Source organism: Canis lupus, chromosome 4, assembly GCF_003254725.2.
Source record: "Canis lupus dingo isolate Sandy chromosome 4, ASM325472v2, whole genome shotgun sequence".
NCBI classification, from domain to species: Eukaryota; Metazoa; Chordata; class Mammalia; order Carnivora; family Canidae; genus Canis; species Canis lupus.
In genome coordinates this window covers 77,889,817-77,912,908 of record NC_064246.1, presented here as the reverse complement: position 1 = coordinate 77,912,908, position 23,092 = coordinate 77,889,817, and the positions used below count along the sequence as shown (strand labels likewise).

Below are 23,092 nucleotides of genomic sequence, written 5' to 3'. Positions count from 1 at the left end.
CTCAAAACCAAACTACAAGGTGGGAGTTGGGAGTTTTAGGAGAAGCTTCAAATGGATGGAGAAGCCTGAAGCTGCATTTTTGGGAGCTGAATAGAGGTCATCCTGGAGGATAGATTCAGTGTGGAGAGCCCCTGTGTTGGGCATGGAGAATAATAGCCAGATGAGCTTTAAGCAGCACTACCACATTCACTTGACCTGTGCATTATCTAGTGGATCTAGCACTTTCTCTACATCCTCCCTGGGGACAAAGCACTGAGAGATCAGCTGTGAATGGCAAAGACTAAACAATCAAAACAAAACAGTCACTGTGATTGGAATATTTGATGTAGCACAATGGGTTTTGGTGATAGCTAGCTGTGCTTAAACCAGGTGGGACTCATTATACATCAAAGTTCTCCAATCCAGGGCAGCCAAGCATGTGAAAGAGAATTTCCTAATTTCACCTGGGATCTGAGGATGCCTGCTCTCCATGCACAAAATTTAAGGTCATAGAAACCACAGAGCTTCAATCCCACTTATACTCAGAACGTTGCATAAAAGTAAAATTAGATGGTGAGGATTAATATAGAGAATATTTATCTAATCAAAATGACAAGATAATTTCATTGAGCTAAATTTGTCAATGTGGAAGACAGACTAATGACCCTCAACAATGTCCAAGTCCCAATTCTCAGAACAGATGAAAATGTTACATTACAAGATAAAAAGGAATGAAAGGTAGAGATGGAATTAAGGATTAGCTGACTTTAAGAAGGGAGACGACCTTGAATGATCGGGGTGTGTCTAATGTAATCACAAACATCCTTAAAAGTAGAAACAGGGGCAGCCCAGGTGGCTCAGTGGTTTAGCGCCTGCCTCCAGCCCAGGGCCTGATCCTGGGGACCCGGGATTGAGTCCCACGTCAGGGAGCCTGCTTCTCCCTCTGTCTGTGTCTCTGCCCCTCTCTTGCTCTCTCTCTGTGTCTCTCATGAATAAATAAATATAAAAAAAAGCTTTCTTCAGAGAGTTAGAACAAATTATTTTAAGATTTGTGTGGAATCAGAAAAGACCCCGAATAGCCAGGGGAATTTTAAAAAAGAAAACCATATCTGGGGGCATCACAATGCCAGATTTCAGGTTGTACTACAAAGCTGTGGTCATCAAGACAGTGTGGTACTGGCACAAAACAGACGCTAGATCAGTGGAACAGAATAGAGAACCCAGAAGTGGACCCTGAACTTTATGGGCAACTAATATTCGATAAAGGAGGAAACACTATCCATTGGAAGAAAGACAGTCTCTTCAATAAATGGTGCTGGGAAAATTGGACATCCACATGCAGAAGAATGAAACTAGACCACTCTCTTTCACCAGACACAAAGATAAACTCAAAATGGATGAAAGATCTAAATGTGAGACAAGATTCCATCAAAATCCTAGAGAAGAACACAGGCAACACCCTTTTTGAACTCGGCCACAGTAACTTCTTGCAAGATACATCCACGAAGGCAAAAGAAACAAAAGCAAAAATGAACTATTGGGACTTCATCAAGATAAGAAGCTTTTGCACAGCAAAGGATACAGTCAACAAAACTCAAAGACAACCTACAGAATGGGAGAAGATATTTGCAAATGATATATCAGATAAAGGGCTAGTTTCCAAGATCTATAAAGAACTTATTAAACTCAACACCAAAGAAACAAACAATCCAATCATGAAATGGGCAAAAGACATGAAGAGAAATTTCACAGAGGAAGACATAGACATGGCCAACATGCACATGAGAAAATGCTCTGCATCACTTGCCATCAGGGAAATACAAATCAAAACCACAATGAGATACCACCTCACACCAGTGAGAATGGGGCAAATTAACAAGGCAGGAAACAACAAATGTTGGAGAGGATGTGGAGAAAAGGGAACCCTCTTACACTGTTGGTGGGAATGTGAACTGGTGCAGCCACTCTGGAAAACTGTGTGGAGGTTCCTCAAACAGTTAAAAATAGATCTGCCCTACAACCCAGAAATTGCACTGCTGAGGATTTACCCCAAAGATACAGATGCAATGAAACGCCGGGACACCTGCACCCCGATGTTTATAGCAGCAATGGCCACAATAGCCAAACTGTGGAAGGAGCCTCGGTGTCCAACGAAAGATGAATGGATAAAGAAGATGTGGTTTATGTATACAATGGCATATTACTCAGCCATTAGAAACGACAAATACCCACCATTTGCTTCAACGTGGATGGAACTGGAGGGTATTATGCTGAGTGAAGTAAGTCAATCGAAGGACAAACATTATATGTTCTCATTCATTTGGGGAATATAAATAATAGTGAAAGGGAATATAAGGGAAGGGAGAAGAAATGTGTGGGAAATATCAGAAAGGGAGACAGAACGTAAAGACTGCTAACTCTGGGAAACGAACTAGGGGTGGTGGAAGGTGAGAAGGGCGGGGGGTGGGAGTGAATGGGTGACGGGCACTGGGGGTTATTCTGTATGTTAGTAAATTGAACACCAATAAAAAATAAATTAAAAAAAATAAAAAATTAAAAAAATTTAAAAAAGCAATGAGATTAAACTAAAGTTTTATTTTTTTTGTTTATTTCTTTGCTTTTTTTCCCTCTGTATTGAATGGTGGGGAATTTGTAGGGGACAATCAACTCATGTATAGAATAGTAGGAAGAAATATGCTGAAAATATACCTTCAATTCTGCCCAACAGCTCTCAAAAATGGAGAGAGGACCAAGTTTATATCTTCTGATCTCTTTTAAGTGCTTAATATTACTCAAGGTTTTTAAAATAAGTTTAAAAAAGATACCTTTAATATGTCCTTTTCAAAGTCTATCCACTCTAAATTCTACTACTGTTTATCTCCAGGTGTTTATCTTAAAGCTGAAGATCAATTTCCTATTGGTCTTGGATATTCACCTGGTTTCTGAAACTCATTATCTCTGATAGCAAATGGCATTCTCTTCCAATATGTTTTGGCAACTATGTACACTCTTCATCTCTGTTAATGTCTTCATTATTCACCAGTCATTGAATTTAAAATTTAAAGGGATATCCTTTACTGATAAAAATCTCCTCTTCCATGTCCACTTTGTCTACAAGCCTTGTGAATAGGGTTTAATTCTTTCTGTCATCTTTGCTAAAACCTTAGATTATTCTCATCATTTCTCTACCTGGACTATTGTAATAACCTTAGAGCTGGTCTGTTACTATTCTATTTCCCATCTAGGCTTTTTTTTTTTTTAAGATTATTTATTCATGAGAGACAGAGAGAGAGAGAGAGGCAGAGACACAGGCAGAGGGAGAAGCAGGCTCCATGCAGGGAGCCCAACGTTGTACTCGATCCCGGGTCTCCAGGGTCACGCTCTGGGCTGAAGGCAGCGCTAAACCACTGAGCCACCAAGGCTGTCCCATCTAGGCATTTTTATGCTTCTGTGATGCTCTCCTTTCAAAATCCTGTTTTTGAATGTGTTTATTGGAAGTCATCGTTGTATTTCCACTCCCTACTGGCCCTAAGCCACCACCATTCCTCCTCTACAGGTTATAAGATGCCATCTACTCATACATACTGTGACTTCAGTGTCTAATAAAGGGCTTGGCTTCATGCGCCAAATAATATATGGAAATAAATAAAATTCAAAGTAGTTGAACCCAGAAATTTCCATAGTACTGGATCAGAGAGCTAATATGGTCTTTGCTGGAAGTCCATTGCCAAAGGAGGAAATGAACAAGAATCTCTTTATCTCCAGCAGCTGAAATTGCTTTCATCACCATTCATCTATTTTGTGATTATATCCAAGCCCTTTTTACAAACTCCTATTTGATCTGTGCATTAAAGGACTGATATGATTATTTTAAGAAGCTGTTAATTAACCCAGGATTAAGAAGATTAAAATTATTACTTGAAAGAATATATCTTTTGTCCGATGACCTCTCTATATCTATCTTTAGTTCAACAGATAAATTTTAGAAATTTTATTGAAAGCATTCAGTTCACCCAATCTATGAATGCAGACACTAATATGATTAACTGATCATAAAATAGAATTATCAAAATTCTTAACTCACCATTAAAATAATTTTCTTGGGATAAAGCAGTAGGGAAAGTAACAACGTCCACCATTTGTTTCTGTTCTTAACCATTGTTCTCTACTTGATTATTTTCTTTTTTTTTTTTTTAAGATTTTATTTATTTATTCATGAGAGAGAGACGCAGAGACAGGCAGAGGGAGAAGCAGGCTCCATTCAGGGAGCCCAATGTGGGACTTGATCCCAGGTCTTCAGGATCACACCCTGGGTCGAAGGCAGTCACCAAACTGCTGAGCCACCTTGGTGGCTCAGCCATCGCTCAACTTGATTATTCTTAACAGGTAATTATTCTATTTAAACTTACTTTTATTTTATCATTTGTTGTTATTAGTTTTCGTGTTTGATTAGTGTAACTTAAAAAAACAACAACAACAACAATTATGGCACAAATGCCTTGCAGAGAACCTGGTCAAGCTAGCACTAACCCAGACATTAAATGTCTCTGTGTTTATTTTCTCTCAGCAGTTTGTGAGGGCTAGAAAAACACAAGAGTATCATAAAATTGTTAGCTTATTTTAAAACCTCTCCTTTTATAAATTACAGGATTCCATGAAGTATTACACTATCCTTCATATTACTTTACTAAGTACAAACATTAACATGAAGTGCTATTAAAAAACATGGTGGTGATGAAAAAGCAGAGGCTTATAATGGAAATATAAGTTTTCTAGGTCACTGGTTATGATTTCTTGATAGAAAAGAGGAGAGTGTTTCTACTTGAATAATTTGGATATTTCACCTTCACGTAAGGTGGGTGTGATGAAAACAGAATATATATTTGTATCTGTTTGATGTGAGATGGTGTTATATATCAGTGAAATAAGCTAGTTTGGAGTGGAAATACATAGACATTTTTAAGGTTTTGTACATTGGATAAAGCTTAACACAATATGTGGAAAATGCAAATAAAAGAGTGAATGCAAAGAAGCAGGGTTTGGAAATTCCAAGTTCATCCTACCTGTTAAAGTGACCCTACCTCTGAGTGTTTAGCTCTTGCTGCACTTTTGAAAAACTTTTTGCTCTGCATCCTAACCTTAGGAAATTATCTGTCAATTGAGAAGTAAAATAAAATAACAAAGACATTTAGCCCTAGTTTGAGCCAACCCCTCTCAAACATTAGGTCATTCAGTTGCAGATGAAGCTGTGGAGACTTAGAAAATTTAATGATTTGTTTTAGTCCCCACATCTAGCAAGCACAGTCAGTCTTGAAGACTGACTAGTAGTTTTCTCAGCTAAATTGGTGACATTTTCACAACATGAACGTATTCGCTTCGTAGGACTGCCGTAACAAAGGAATTCAAATGGAATTCAAACAACAACCAAAAAGTTTTATACAAGTTCTGGGGACTAGAAATCCAAAATCAAGGATTGTGACAGAGTCTATCCCATGTGTCTCTGCTAGCTTCTGGTAGGTGGTTAGTAATCTTTCACATTGGTTGCTCCTGCAGCATCATTCAGATGTCTGCATCTCCACAGGCATTCTCTCTGTGTATCTCTTTCTGCCCAAATCTCCCCCTCTTTAAAGATTCTAGTTGTGTTAGATTAGGGCTGCTGAATTAAAATGGCATCAGACAAGTTGCACAAGGAAAAGCTTTACTCAGGACTATTGCAAGAAGGGCCCAGACTATTGTAATAGAGGATCCAGATTGAACTCAACTGAGATAAATGGCAAGAGACTTTTTAACCTCTGGGGTGAAGTAGCATAAAAGTACTAGAGCTGATTGGAGGGGAGGTTGGCTACTGTGATTAGCCCAACAGGGTTTGCCAACTGGTGCTAACTGAAGTCAGGCTCCCACTCTTCCACAGAGACCAAGAGAGAGCGGACTCTCTCTTGCTTGAGGACTACATTTAAATGGATGGTTCCCAGGTCTTTGAGAAAGACCATGCTGGGTTATTAAATCTGCAGGAGGCTGGGAGAGTTACATCTTAAAGGGACAGAGAAAAAAATTACAATTGCAAGTTTTCTAAGTGAATGTTCTAAAAAAAAAAAAAAAAAAAAAAAGAGTTCAGGGCCTCAGAGTCAGGAAGAAGCCAAACTAAAACTGGGTCAAGATAAGGAAACTATTAAGGCCTCCTTAGTAAGAGTTCATTCTAATGGTATCAATGCTAACTTTATTCTTAAGGATGTTCTCTCTAATACTTTCCTCATGTTATAGTGTTAGAATTTTAATATATTTTTGGGGCGGGACACCATCCATTTTAATAGGTAAAAATTTGAAAAGTTTTATAATAGAAAACTATAAATTGTCAGGTTGAAAGCTATTTTTAAAGTCCTCTGTGTTTAAGTAGAATGTTTATAAAAGGAGTAATAATGGTATAATAATGGCAAGTGAGACAAGCGTTTATCCATTATAACAACATAGATGATAATTGTGGAAAAGACAATTTATAAGCATTGGGTTTATTTTCAAGGTAATGTATGGATAGCCTTCTACGATAAACTGAGCTACGTTGTTCAAGATAAAAAAAAATGGAAAGAAAATAGTATTTCACACACTTCTACAATTAGCATGATAAAAATCGCCTAAATTATTTCTTAAAATATCGTATTTCCAGCTTCTTTCCTTATAAATTCCAATTCAAAAACTAGATGTGTAAAATCTGTAATTTCTATGTAATCATGCCATGTGCTTATTATTGGGGAATTTCGGACAGCACAAAATTTGAAGCCCTTTCATATTTTTTTAAAAAGGATCTTATCTTTAAAAATGGTAAGAAAATGGATCAACATTGAGAGATGTTTAATTCTGCAAAAATATGGATTTGTTCATATCAAATATTGTTAAAAGTAGCTGGGAAATTTTAAAAATATGTATTTCATGCTATAATAGGTATATGAGATTTCCTAAAGAATGCTGGTCTTTGGGATTGAGTTATTAGCTTAATTTATGGATAATCCTTCCCATACAATGCATACACCCAATGTAAAGTGCATCATTCTCAAGCCTTTCCCCATATCTTACGTAATTCTTGTTTTGTTCTTATAAATACTGATATATAGAGAATTTGAATGTCTTTTTCAAACATCTAGCTAATGTCCTAAGATTCATATCCAGGCATATCTGTGTTTTGTTATGACAGGGGTCCTTAAAAGTTATGATGTCTTGATGTTCACAACTATAACACACATATACACACATATGCGAATTTCGAAAAACAGAACACTCAAAATTTCAGATGGCTAGACCAGTACAGAGACTGCTAATCTTAACAATTCGGAAGACCGTGTTAGCTCAGTATGGACTGTGCCAAACACCCTCTAAATTGCCCTATGTGTAACTGAAAACTCTCTACTTACAACTCTGCATCTTTCCTTCAATAAGGAATGGTATATATTGTAGCAGTATAGTAGCAATACACAGGGAAGGCAGTATTACAGAGATAACTATACATCACCTGAAAGTTATACTGAAATATAAATTAATTAGCACACTATATAGAAAATGTTCTTAGTGCCCCTGAAAAGAATTCCCTATCCTCTATGGAAATCATCAGTTAGGCTGACTTGGTTATCGTCTGAATCTTTTTCTAGGTGTACCAATGGGAAGAAGCAGATGGCTATAGGCAAGAATGAGAATGGTAAGTTCGGAAATACATCTACTTAACTTGCCACCCATGGGGTTACCACAGGCTGATGACAGCCTAGATCCAAGGGCACAGCTTCTTTGGTCAATCGTTTTGATACAGTTCATCAGTGTGTTGCTGCCATGGCTCTCCTACTTGTGTCTTGAGAATCAGGGGTGTTGCTGGAAACCTCCTTTGCTAGTGCCAAACTATTGTACAATCCTTTGTAGTTTGTACCCTCACTATAATTTCTTAAAAAATAAATTTAAATTCAATGAATTAACTTATAGTGTATTATTAGTTTCTGTGGTAGAGTTTGGGGATTCATCAATAGCTTATGATACCCGGTGCTCATTGTATCATGTGCCCTCCTTACTCCCCCACCTACCTCTCCTCCGGCTACCCTCAGTTTGTTTCCTATAGCTCAATATCTCTTATGGTTTCTCTCCTTCTCTGTCTTGTAAGCTTTCTGTCTTTAAACTTCTCCTATATTACAAAATTTCATGTGCCATCTGTTCCCTGCAGGAACTCTGCCGGATGCCACATTATAATTGAAAATAACTGAATTATGAAGTCGCTTGCATTTTCTTTAGCCAGACTTTTAGCATTCCCTGTCTGGTCCAGTATTATCTATAACTGTGTACTTTGATGCATTCCAATGTGTAACAGATCATTATTCAGTAAATAGTCACTCTTTTCCCCCACTGCAAAAACTTTCCTTTGGGCGGTGTATACCTTTGTGCATGGTGTATAGTCCCCTCTTTGGGCTTGACCATACACTATATTTCAGCCAATGAAGTATCAGCAGATGTGATGAAATTGGAGCATTTATATTTTCCTATGGGTTTACTTATTCTCCTGTGCTTCCGTTATCCATGATGCCAAGAAAATGTCTAGAGTGGATGCTGCTCCCAAAAGTGTAAGACGACCTTTAGATCACACCTGGACCCAGGTCAGAGTCTTGAGAGAGTTGTATGCAATAAGACTTGAGGGGATTAGCATAGTGACTTTAATATAGTAAAGACTCAGTAGGTGCTAGTTATACTTATTATCACCTAATTTGGACATGCACTTTATAAATTTTTTACTTATTTTCCCCCATTAGCTTGTGATTAAAGTCAATTTCAAAGTCACACTTGAATCTAAAATTCTGTAAGGATAAACTATAATTATTATTTTTAATGGGCTAGGAAATTGACATACCTCACATATATAATATATTAAGATTTTTGCCCAAGCCTCAAAGAAGTCAGTAGGAAATACTTACTAATTACCTAATTCAGGCATTCCACTGTTCAAGCTGAAACAACTGGAAAACTTGAGGTGTTGTATTCATGCTTTACTGACTGAGCCTTAGATGTCTGAGGTCATTTGAATATCATCTAGCACTTATCAATCTTCAAAATGTTACTTGTGCTTCTTCCTACTTGGTTTAGTAATTATAAATGTTTACTGGGTGGGTATTTTCTAACAGTGTTTATTACCATGCTAGTTTTTTTTTTTAATCTATAAAGAAGATTATAAAGTGGTTTCTGCTTTGGAGGAACATCTACTCCATTCTGGAGGAGTTACAGGAGTAGATTGATACAATCAGGGTAACAGATATTTAGTACACCCGTATGATCTATTCAAGTGTAGAACAATGTACTAATAAATCTCTTAATATTGGAACAATCAGATTTGAATGGCACATATTTTTGCTGGACTCAACTTCATGTTGCTTATCTCTTTAAAAAATATATTACATCACTGAATTATATTACGTTTGTGACTTTTCAGTCTTCAGTAGAGTTCTTCTATTCAAAGTTACAGTGAAAGTGAGCAGTCAGCTTTGAAATACCTAACGTGTAGGTAGATCAATCACAATCCTGAATTGTTTCTACTTGCCTCATCCTGATCTTGAGTTTTAGTGGAAGAAGGTATTCTCTTTTGTCTAGGATTAGTAACTATCCATTTTATGGTTCTTAGTCTTTTATTTTTATTTCTTTACAAATCTTACATAAATTGCTTCAAGAATTTATTGAGTGCTACTCTGCTAGACAATGAGAATATAAAAGTTTGCAAGATAGATACAATGCAGTTTATATTCTAGCAGGGTAAACAAACATCAAAATAGAATATAATCTTTTGATTACAGTTGTAAAAATTACCACAGAATCACACAGGATATTTTTTACCAGTTTACTTTTCATGTTTCTTTATCTGTTATATATATGATTCCATTCTTTCATTATACAAATATATTCAAAGTTTCTCTGTAATAACTAAACTGTCCATTTACCTCAAAGGGAAAGAAAGAAAAAAAACCTTTCCCTATTGCTATGCATCTCTTCAAATCCCCCATGAGACTTGCTGACTCTCTTGATCACCTCCAATACTTAGGTCATTGGACCTATTTTTATTTTTCTCCAATATTTTCTAGAAACCACTCTTACTAAAGCAACTCATGAACTATGAATTTCTTAGTCTGTGAGTACTGTAATCCTTAAGATTTAGTTTAAATATAAATCCTAGCATATTAGATGTAATTCCATCCTTTTGTTTGTAACTCAAGAAATCTTCATGCAATTCAAGTACATTAAAAAGAACTATAATATAGTTCAAATTGACTCTAAATTTAAAAAAAATATTTGCAAAATAAAGCAGAAAAGCAGTAACTGAATCTGAATTATTTTACTTGGCATAATCCCATAAAAGTCTCTCCATTTTGTCAAAAATTGCAAGATTTCATTCTTTTTTATGGCTGAGTAGTCTATACTTTCATTCACAGATGAGCCCCTAGGTTGTTTCCATATCTTGGATGTTGCAATGAACATAGGGGTACATATATCTTTTTAAATTAGTGTTTATTTTCTTTGAATAAATACCCAAAAGTAGAGTTGCTGCATCATATTCTAATTTTATTCTTATTTATTTGAAAAATCTCTATTCCATTTTCCATAGTGTCTGTACCAATTTACATAACTACAGTAGTGCACAGGGGTTCCCTTTTTTCCCACATTCTTGTCAACACTTGTCATTTCTTGTCTTTTTGATAGTAACTGGTCTGTGATTTGCATTTCCTTGACTATTGCTATTGAGAATATTTTTCATGTTGCCTGTTCACAGGTCTTTGGAAAACTGTTTATTCAGATCCTCTTCCCATTTTTAGATCTGATTGTTGGATTCTTTTTTTTTTTTTTTTTTGGTTATTGAATTAGATCTTTATATATTTTTGGATATTAACCTTCTTTCAGATATAATTTGGAAATATCTTCTCCCATTCAGTAGGTTGACTTTTCATTTCATTTATGGTGTTTGTGTGTAGAATCTTTCCAGTTTGATAAAGTCTCATTTTTTAAATATTTGCTTTTATTGCTCTCACCTTTGAAATCAGATCCAAAAAGTTATCGCCAAGACCAATGTCAAGGAGCTTAGTTCCAATATTTTCTTTTTGGAGTCTCAAGGTTTCAGATCTTACACTCATCTTTAATTCATCATGAGTTAATTTTTGTGTATGGTGTAAAATGACGTTCCAGTTTCATTCTTTTGTGTGTTGAATTTAGTGGCTGTCCATTTTTCTCAGCACCCTTAAAGAGATAGTCCTTTCCCCATTGTAAAATCTGACCTCCTCTGTTGAAAATTAATTGATCACATATGCATAAGCTTATTTTTGGACTCCATTCTATTTAATGGATCAATATGGTTTTAATTATGCCATACCATACTGTTCCTATTACTGTAATTTTGTAGTATAGTTTGAAATCAGGGGTTAGAATGCCTCCAGCTTTATTTCTCAAAGTGGCTATTTGCCATCTTTTCTAATTCCATACAAATTTTAGGACTATCGTTCTAGTTCTGTGACATGCCATTGAAATTTTGATAAGGATTGCATGGAATCTGTAGACTATTTGGGTAGCATGGACATTTTAACAATTATAATTTCAATCCATAAGCACAGAATATATTTCTATTCATTTGTGTCTTAAATTTTTTCATCAGTGTCTTATAATTTTCAGAGTGTAGGTCATCACTTTTTTGATTAAAGTTAAGATTTATTGGGATCCCTGGGTGGCGCAGTGGTTTGGCGCCTGCCTTTGGCCCAGGGCCAATCCTGGAGACCCGAGATCGAATCCCACGTCGGGCTCCCGGTGCATGGAGCCTGCTTCTCCCTCTGCCTGTGTCTCTGCCTCTCTCTCTCTCTCTCTCTCTCTCTCTCTGTGTGACTATCATAAATAAATAAAAATTAAAAAAAATAAAATAAAATTAAGATTTATTTTTGAGGAATCTTTACACTTGATGTAGGTCTTGAACTCATGACTCTGAGATCAGAAATCATCTGCTTTACTGACTCAACCAGCCAGCCCAGCCCTCCGTTTTCTTTTTTTTTTTTATGCAGTTTTAGATGGAATTGTTTTCTTAATTTCTTATTTTGTAGGGTATAAAAACACATTTTTGTATATTGACTTTTATACCCTGAGACTTTATCAAATTTACTACTTCTAACAGGTTCTTGATGAAATCTTCAGAGTTTGCTAAACAGAGCATCATGCTATCTGAAAATAGTGACAGTTTTACTTCTTCCTGACCAATTTGGATGTCTTTTATTTATTTTTCCTGTCTAATTTTTCTGGCTACAGTTGCCAATATTGAGTAGAAGTAGGCTCCTAGGTATCCTTATCTTCTTGCTGAACTTAGAGGAAAAACTTAGTTTTTTGTTACTGAGAATATTAGCTGTGCGCTTATCATATATGACCTCTATTATGTTGAGTTACATTCCCTCTATATCTACTTTGTTGGGAGTTTTTATTATAAATGGATGTTATATGTTGTCAAGTAATTGTCCTGCATCAGTTGAAACGCTACAATTTTATCCTTTGTTTTGGTAATGCGGTGTATCATGTCGGTCTTGTAAATGTTGAACCACCCTTGCATCCGTAATAAATCTCATTTATTATGGTGTATAATTGTTTAATATGGTTTGCTTATATTTTGTTGAGGACTTTGCATCTATATTCACTAGAGATATTGGCTCTATAACTTTCTTTATATTTGTTTGTTTGTGGTGTCCTTCTCAGGGACACCTGGGTATCAGGGTAGTACTGTCTTTGTAAAATGACTTTGGAAGTGATTCCTCCTTTGCAATTTTTTTGGAAGAGTTTGAGAATTGGTATCAATTTTTCTTTGTATGTTTGGTAGAATTCAAGAGTGAAGCTGTCTGGTCCTTGACTTTTGTGTGAGAGGTTTTGATTATTACTTGAATCTCCTTGCCAGTGATTGGTCTATTCAGATATTATACTTATTTCTGATTTAGTCTAGAAGATTGTATGTTTCCAAGAACTTATCTATTATTTCTTGGTTGTCCGATTCTTTTGACATATAATTGTTTATAGTAGTCTCTCATGATGCTTTGTATTTTGGTGGTATTAGTTATGATTCCCCCTATTTCATTTCCTTAATTTGAGTTATCTTAGTAAGTGTAGCTAAAGATTTATCATTTTCACTTTTACAGGAACTAGCTTTAGTTTCATCTTTTATTTTGCCTTTTTAGTCACTATTTCATTTACTTCCACTGATTTTTATAATTCCAAATTTGGGCTTTGCTTGTTCTTTGAGTTCTTTTAGGTGTAAAGTTTGGCTCTTTGGGTATTCCTTCTTTGATGTAGGCTTGTTGTTAATACGAACTTTTCTTTTGGAACTGTTTTTGCTGTATCCCATATATTTTAGCATCTTGTATTCCTATTTTTATTTTTCTCAAAGTACATTTTTATTTCTCCATTGGTTTCTTTGATCCATTTGTTCTATAGTGTTTAATCTCTAATACTTGTTATTTTCCAATTTTCCTCTTTTTTATTTTAAAGATTTATTAATTTATTCATGAGAGACAGAGAGAGAGAGGGAGAGAGAGAGAGAGAGGCAGAGACACAGGCAGAGGGAGAGGCAGGCTCCATGCAGGGAGCCCAATGTGGGACATGATCCCGGGTCTCCAGGATTGCACCTGGGCCAAAGGCAGGCGCTAAACTGCTGAGCCACCCAGGGATCCCCAGTTTTCCTCTTGTTATTGACTTTTAGTTTTTTATTCTTGTGGTTGGAAATATGCTTAATAGGATTTCAGTCTTGTTAAATTTGAGACTTGTCTTGTGACTTAACACACAATCTATCCTGCAGAATGCCTGTTTCTTTGTTTATTGGTCTGCATCTATTTATTGATATAAGGATAGCATCGAAGTCCTCTACTATTGTATCACTTTCAATTTCTCCCTCTAGGTTTTCTAATATTTGCTTAGTTTACTTATGTGCTCCTATGTTGGGCATATTAAATATTCACAAATGTCATGTCCTCTTGTTGGACTGACCTCTTTGTCGCTATGTAATGCCCTTCTTTGGCTTTTAATACAGTCTATTTAAAGTCTAATTTTATTTGATATAACTATGGCTACTCCATCTTTTTCATTGTTATGAAATATCCTCTTTCATCTCTTTACTTTCAGTCTTTGTCCTTACGTCTGAAATGAGTCCCTTATAGGAAACATATAAATGAGTCTCTTTCTCTTTCTCTCTCTCTCTCTCTCCCTCTCCACCTCCCCCCACCCCCCTCTCAATCTCTCTTTTTATCCATTCAGCCAATCTGTTCTCTGGACAATTTACTCCATTTACATTTAAGAGAATTAATAGACACATACTTACTGCCAGTTTGTTCATTGAATTTCTACTGTGGGATCTTAGTACGTAGTTTCAGGCTGATTGGAAGCCAGAACCTCAGGCAGCAGTTTTTAAAGTATGCAAATATATACAGTCCTATATGCCCATAATCATAAAAACTGTTAGCTTCTAGGCCAGATCTGGAGGTGCCCTTTGGCAACATTGAAGAAAAATATTGGGGCTCCAGGTTTGTATATGAGCTCCTTTATGGAAGGTATTGGCAAGCAGTAAAGAGGCCAAAGGAGATCACAAAGATGGCATCCCCTAGCTTATGTTCCCTTGGAGCACTTCCAGAGCCTGAGAGGTGGTGTAAACCTAAATCCTGATCCTCAGGCTAAAGCCTTAGGTCTTTCACAGCAAGACTGGGAATGTGTTTCGGTCTGTGCAGTGCCTTGGGGGTGGGAGCCTGCCAAGAATTGTCTCTTGGATGGTTTCAGATCTGTTGGACTCAGCAGTGCAAGACCACCTGGCCACCAGAGCCAGGAACTGGTCACCTGTGTAGGGCTGTTGCAGCAAGCACAGAAGCTGAGCATGCCCTCTTACTTTGGGAGGGCCTCCAGTGAGCATGGAACAGGCTGTGTCTGCTGGCACTCGCAAATTACAGGAAGACAAAATGGACATACACCAATGTCCACCAGTGCCTTCTTTCCATGGTAGGGTCCCCATAGGCTTCTTCCTTCTGGCAGATGCTTTAAGATTAACAGATGACTATCCTTCATATATAGCCTAAGTGCTTTTCAAACTGCTGCTTTTGTTTTGGCTTTCTGGGTAAGCCTGCAGTAAGTCCTCTGAGAGTAGACTCTCCATTGCCTACAGCCCTATGGGTCTCCTGAACATAAGCTCCGTTGGTTTTAAACCCGATGTTTTGGGGGCTTGTCTTCTAGTTTTTGTACCAAGGGTGCAGATGACTGATGTGTCCCTTGCCCCTCACAAATAAGCTCTCTATTTGTGAGATTCCTCCCAGATGTGGCCTGCTAAACTCAGGGTGAGGCTTTGGCAAGAGTGCACCACTGCTTATCCTCTATCATATGATGGGATCCTTATATCCTTTGTGGAGGAGATACTCAGCTAACTTTTGAATCTTTTCAGAGGAACTGTTCCATTTAAAAAGTATTTATTTTCCAACTCATTCCTTGAAGCCAATATTAATCTGATACTAATGCTAGACAAAGAAATTAAGACAAATTATTTATTTCCCATGAGCATGGAAACACATATGCTCAAAATAAGGACAAATTGGGGCTCCTAGGTGGCTCCGGAGGCACCAGCCTTGGTTAAGTGTCTGCCTCCAGAAGCCTGCTTTTCCCTCCATCTCTGCCACTCCCCCTGCTTGACCTCTCTCTCTCTCTCTCTAATCTCTAAAAAAAAAGAAAAGTGACAATGAAATTCAGTTATGTATTAAAGATTAAACAACAGCACAATGAAATAGGATTATCCCAGGAATGCAAATATGATGTAGCATCCAAATCAATGTAACAATTCATACTAAAAGAATAAAGGGTGAAAATCACATGATCATCTCAATAGATGCAGCAAAAGTAATTGAAATTTCACAACCATGAATGATATATATTCTTACCAAATGAAGACTAAAACTTAATAAAAGGAACCTACAAAAATTTCCTTTATATCTAACTTAAAGGAAAATCACTCATTTTTGCTGTCAAGACTGACCACTTCTAATCTGCATTGTCCTAGAAGTCCGAACAAGTGCAATAAGGAAAGAAATTAAAATGAAAGAAATTAAGAATTAATATAATAATCTTAGAAGTAACCCTGTCTTTATTTGCAAACTGTATGATAATATAAAAAATCCAAAGGAATTTCACAATAAAAATAAAACCTGAAACAAGTCGAATGTTTATGATATAGAATCTGTATAAAAAATTATTTCTGTAAACTAGCAATAAGCAATCTGAAGAGGGAATTTAAACACTTTCATTCACAAAATCAATAAGATATTAAATGAAGAACTTCCTGCAGATATGTTGATAGATCAGCCTCAGCAATCACACATCTCCTTTATATACAGCATTAGTAGCAGATAGCCGTAATAGCAAGATTGGTTGAATCCATAAGATAGTTTGACATTAACCCAATCAATCTAAATCGTAGGAGATTGGGTTCCCAGTAGTGAGGGTTGTAAACTGGAATAAAATTCTTTCTTGCATATGATGTGTGGACAGCCTGTCTGTGAACCCTCTGAAGAAGACTTTGAGTTTATTCATCTAGGGTAGGACTCCACTATAACCACAAAAGAGATACTATGTGTTAGCATTAATCAAATTGATCCTTTATTCCTAAATATGAGAGGACAATCAAGATTAAAAGATTTAGGGCCATCAGAGCAAAGGAAAGAATAAAGGTGATACAAACAAACACAAAAACAATACAAACAAAAATAATCCTAAAGGAACCAATTACTTCAGAGAAGAAAAGGATATGAGAAGCATGATTACTTATATTCCATTTTTACTCCACATCAGTAAAATTGAGTAAAAATTTGTACTCCACATCATTAAAATTGTATCTATGAGAATTTTCCCATACCATGAAATTGTTCTACTCTTTCAACTCAGAGATCTGGAACCTATATTTCCCAGAAGGAACTTACTTTAGTTGTTTTTTTCCCGGGATCCAATTCTCTCTCCACTTTCCCTACTGTGAGCATGCATGGACATGTATTTTCTCACATACATAACTTAAACTAATAGTCTTAAATAAGTGTAAATAAGTGTAATCACTTATTTTTCATTTTTCCAAAAATGTCAGTTTAGGAAGAATTCAGCCGTTGACTTACTTATATATCTAACGTGTATGTAGAGAAATTAGTTATTTTTGGAAGCTAGCGCAACTCTAACAAGAAACTCCTGTGGGGTTTTCGGTTTGTTTGTTTTTTGTTTGGTTGAGGTTTTTTTGCCACTAACTTTGAAGCTTATAACATGCTATTTATTGATCACTGGTGTACAATGTGTACACCAGTGACAATATTGACATTTTTATATCTTAGGTATTCTATATAACCTAATTTACTCTGACTTCCATAGAACAGAATTCCAGAAGTACCAGAGCACTTTAATTAAAATTACAAAGAATTCAGAATAAAATAACAATTTTTAAAACAGTTAGCAAAATCCCCAAATATCCATATAGCATAAGGATCATTGGTACTTATGAATTATAAAGGTAATATATTAGAATGTAAAAAGGCTTAAAACCTTTGCTACTATAATATTTGCCTCTAATGAGGGAAAATTTTCATTTATGGTGGGGGGTGGATGGAAAGTACTTTGCTCCAAGAATATGATTCAGATCTAAAAATCCTAGGATACATAGAACTAATTTTTGACTTTCAAAAAGTAAAATACATTTCTGGGGATGGTGAGCAGGGGAATTCATACACTAGACTTGAGCCTCTCATATATAACAATCCAATGCATAAGGAAAATGAATCCTGTTCTACAACTGTTGGGAGAATATACAAAAATTCTACAGCTGCAGAAAAGAAGCATGTGCAACACTTTTTTTAAATTAACAATGAAGACCATCTAAGATAAACTCAGGAATATACAAGCTTTGAAGCTACGTGGAAATAGCTTATTTGTAGAGCTACTGTCAAAATTATATTTCAAAAAATAGATGTTGGGGACACCTGGGTGGCTCAGCGGTTTAGCGCTGCCTTCGGCCCAGGGCATGATCCTGGAGACCCAGGATCGAGTCCCACTTTGGGCTCTCTGCATGGGGCCTGCTTCTCCCTCTGCTTATGTCTCTGCCTCTCTCTCTCTCTCTCTCTCTCTGTATCTCTCATGAATAAATATAATCTTTTAAAAAATAGATGTAAACATAGGCATAACAATACAAAATAATACAAAACAGATCAAATTTGGTAGTGAATGACTTTTCTAATTGTCCCATTTTTCATAATAATTTTTTTTGTAAATTTTACATAAACTACAAGAGTTATTTTTCTTCATATTGATATTTTAGGAGAAACTAATTATGGTAAAAAATGTTACTTAGGTTTAAAAATTGTTTAGCTCATGTTTGGTAGTTTAAATTCTTCTTTGATCTTTACCACATATGGATATTTCTTGGGAAATCTGTTGACCTATTTATACTTTTTAAAATGTTTATCATTACTATTTCTATCTTTTAGCCCCTTGTGGAATTTGAGCTATGAAATAAGTATTCCTACTTTTGTCTACTCTTAATTATACTAATGTATATTTGAGAACAGCCACTTTTCCTACTGAAATGTCTCAAACATATTGACCCTGGAATAAAAAGAAAGATGAGCTGTAGATTTCCTTCTCTCTTTTGGGAAAGGCATATATCATCTATAAAACTTAAGTACTTTGTTCAAAGGCTATAAATGTAAACTTTTATGAAGGTCTGCTGATAGCTAAAATGATTTTCTCTATTTAAAAATCTATCCTAGGATTTAAAACTCTATTTTAAGACCTTTCTCTTTAGTTGAGGTATTTGGTCTACACCTGAGAAGACACATTGTTCTAGGTACATTGCTATTAAAAAACTTTATAATAATCAAAATGCCAAATATCTTTCTGAATCTCAGTGGTCTTTCCAATAGGTGAAACATAAAAATTGCCATTCTCTCATACAAAGGAGTGGCAAGGAGGAAATGAAGATTGAAGGATTTCATTCCTTAGCATCCCAAATGCTGCTGATTTTTCTCTTATCTCCTGAAGATTTCATTTTCATCCTTCCTTAATAAGCTCTTCCCATCTCTAAGATCCCAATCTGTTAAGTGTAGCATCTCCCAAAATTAGTCCTTACCTCTTTTCCCCATTTAAACCCCTTGTTTCAATATCCCATCAGTCAGCCTCAGGTGTGTTGATGTCCCTAACATCCATCTACATGGAATTTTCCTCCCTGAATTCCAGAATCCTACCTCAGAATGTCTTGGATGTTGAAGTATCATGAGCTTATCCCACATGTACTTCTTTTCCACATTTCCTAACTCCATAAAAGGCATTGCCATTTCTCAAACTCCTTACCCCTCAAAACTTGAGGTTATTCTTTCTCTCAACATCTCAACATAGTCTATTAGCAAATCTTGTCTGTTTTAATTTCATAGTCTTGCATCCAATTCTTTCTCCACACTTCATACCAGCACCCTAACTAACCAGAACATTTTTCACGCTAACTTGAGCAATACCCTCGATTGTCTCCCTCCTTTTACTTGTTTCCTTATAATCCATTTCCACACAACAAGAGTATGTCTTTTATTTTTTTTTAAGAGTATGTCTTTTAAAATGTCAACTAAATCATGTTATTTGCTTCCTTAAGATAACCTCCAAACCTCTAAGTCCACTGGGAATAAAAGTTAGCCATTCCTATTGCCCACTGTACCCTACATGACCTAGCTTCTCCTCTCCTAAAGCTTCTACTGGGTTACTCTTTCCCAGATCCACAGCCTATTTTGCTACTTCTTAAACAGTTAAGGGATGTTGTGTCATTGAGGTCTGTGTATTTGTCCTTCCTACTGCCAGAAAGTCTCTTCTAAGACCTTCTCATTGTGTCCCTCCACACCTTTAGTCACTTTGCTCTTAAATTCTAACCTCTTCAGAGATCTCTCATGTAACATCGTACTAAAAAAATAAAGCCTTCTGTATAACCTTAGTGTGCCCAGCAGATGAAATTTGGTAACTAGTTTTCACCTACTCATTGTCATCAATCCCAAGAAAGATAGAGCATGCAAAGAGAAACAAAGGGATTGGATAAGGGAAGATTGAATAAATACCAGGATATTGGGACTGCAATATTGTGTTGAGGGTGAATAAACCAGGAGTTAGGACAGATAATCTCAGTAGTTTCCTGGCACAAATTCATTCTGTTTAAAGTTAATTAACCTCCTGCATTAGGGAAAGAGTTGGCAAAGGTTTCTGGAACACACATAGTGCTCAGAAACAACGAGTGATGATGATACAATGTTACCAAATTACTTTATTAGACAAATGCTAGTTATACCATTTCAGTAGTCTATGATTATATTAAAGTAGAAGTTGTCATAGAAGTTTACAATTTGATTTTACATCATAAACTCATGTTTTAGTTCCTTGGGGCAGGGGAGAGAGAAGACTAAATTATTTTTGTCTATATTCTATTTCCTGACAGCCCCAACTTCCAGAAAATAGGATAATCATGGTCTTGGATCACAATCTAAAGCAATTCTTCAAACTATCAGTTATTAGTTTACAGAATCTTCACTTCTATAGTGCAGAGTGGTGCCAGCTGGTGAGCCTTGAGCACAGGTGTGACCCACTTTAACTAAAATAATTATCAAAGCAAATGATTTTTTAAGGCAAGTTACATTAATGGGCAGTAAAGGTAGTTTTTTTTTTTTTTTAGATAGTGTAATACTTTGATAGAACTAACTTTTAAACTATATATATTATATTTACGCATAAGAAATACATTAGTTACAGTGATAGAACACACTCAAGCATATAAATTCTATGTTGCCAAAATTTTAAGTTGCCTCTTTTCTTTTTTTTTTAATTTAAGCACTTCAAATCTTTTCCATGGGTAGAACAAGGACATTCAATAATCCTATTTTTTTAACTCTTTCTGCTTTTCATTGCATGTTAGTAATTAGATCTTCCTTGACCACCTATATTTTACTGACTTTAACTTGATCAGTTTTGAATAACAATGTTTAAACATTTTGCTTATGGCTTTGTCTGTTTTGTTTTATTTCATGTATTTCCTGGGATACTACAATATGAATGTTCTCATACAGGCTTGCTGATTTTTTTTCCAATTAAATCAGTGTATTTAGCTTCTGTCTTTACACATGGTTTCTATCTTATGTTTAAATTTTAAAACAAATAAATAAATAAATAAATAAAAATAAATTTTAAAACAATCAACTTGTGTCCAATATAACATCAGATATGGGGGGATCCCTGGTGGCTCAGCGTTTTGGTGCCTGCCTTTGACCCAGGGCGCAATCCTGGAGTCCCAGGATCGAGTCCCACGTTGGGCTCCCTGCATGGAGCCTGCTTCTCCTTCTGCCTGTGTCTCTGCCTCTCTCTCTCTCTTTCTCTCCCTCTCTCTCCCTCTCTCTCTATGTCTATCATGAATAAATAATAAATAAAATCTTTAGAAAAAAAATAACATCAGACATGGCGTAACTCTGCTTATGCTAAGGACAAAATTATGAACAATTAGCGTGCTATCAGAGCCCTGAGGAATAGATACACATACACACACAAGTATGTACATACAGACCAAAAAAAAATGGGGGGAGAGGTGATTAAACTATGCCTGGTAAAGAATAAAGCAACAGATTTTTAAAGTCCATATTAGTGAAAGAAAAATGTAATTTCTTTTAGAACACTTGGAGAATTTATTTCATTTCTAGAAAGAATATTCTAACATCTGATCTCCAGTCTATTTCACTAATCACGGAAGTGGCCAAAAATATTTCTATGTATTTTTAGGAGAAAGTAGTGACAATTTTATTTTGGCACACTAATTTTGTGATTTCTCAAGACAAGTCTGAAATAGAAAACACAAAAGCAGGGATAATAGAAGTCTTAGGATATGTGAGAATCTAGCAAGTTTAGAATGTCTAAACTCAAGATAATGACTTTGCCTTGGGTGTCTATAGAGTTAGTATATGGCAGCACACAGAAATTAGAATTCTTAAAGATATTGAAATAACGTCTGCATTTGCTGTTCTCATAAATGTATGACAAATCATTCACTGATAAAATGTATTGCTGCATACTCATGGCATAACTCACAAACTGACTGTCTAATTGACTCAAATAAGCATGTGCCCAAACACTTAAAATCACAATTACTACAATCTAACAACTTTATTTTTTTAATTTTTATTTATTTTTATGTTTTTATTTTTTTTCAATCTAACAACTTTAAAAGCCTTTATTAAAGAGCTATGTACATGGCATTTTCTAAAATAAATAAAAATTCTGTTTCTTCCTTAAGGAGCTACAATTTTAGCTACTTATCCTTTTTTATCCTTCTCCTTTGAGGTGGCTGCCTTGAAGTAAGTTTTGGAGTGAGGGGGGACCTACCATGGGATCTAAAAATCTATTAAAATTTCAAATTTTCTTTGTGAATATTTAAATACATGTTATAATGATGAACAATAAAAGGATGATCAAGGTTTGTATCCTTCACAGAGGAAAGAGTCTAGTGACAGGCTTTGGGGAAAGGGATTTTCAGTTAGGTTGTACCACCTTTGCTCCACTTATTCTACATTACGAGGAAATGTATACTGGTATGAATCGTCAGGTAAATTCTAAGATCTATTAGGAGCTTGGCTTTTGCCCTCTTGGTATATTCCTCTGGAGTCTACTAGGAAGAGATATTGGATCAAAACAAGATTTTAGCATTCTGGCATTCCTAGGCCTCTGACTTAATAACATTGTAATCATGTTGTGCCCAAGATTGTGTATCAGAGAACCCACCAAGGAGCTGACACCGATGCAAGCACAGGAGGGTTTATTTGCAAGCTCGAGTTTGGGTCCAAGTATACCCACACAGCGGAGCAGGGACTTGGACCCTGAGGTTAAGAGGTGTAGTAGTTTTATAGGGGCCAGTGGCCAATGAAATTGTAAAACATACAGAAAGTTGCATAGTCATGTTGGTCCACACGTAGGTGGCCAATTGAATTAAAATTTACCCTATAATGACCTTTTGAACTAGCCTATCACTCTGGTCAGAATTGGCGCACAGGTTTGGCAGGCAAAAGGCGGGGTTTACAGGCTT

The 23,092-nt window shown here is 35.9% G+C and overlaps 1 long non-coding RNA gene across 1 annotated transcript; it reads right to left on the bottom strand.

The window, feature by feature from the left end:
• Window positions 1-15,504: 15,504 nt before the first annotated feature.
• On the bottom strand, window positions 15,505-19,219 carry LOC112652830 (uncharacterized). The gene is made up of 2 exons (XR_003131751.2): window positions 19,127-19,219; window positions 15,505-16,573 (listed from the first exon to the last, which is right to left on the bottom strand). It is a non-coding gene; the product is annotated as an uncharacterized LOC112652830 (long non-coding RNA).
• Window positions 19,220-23,092: the final 3,873 nt, after the last annotated feature.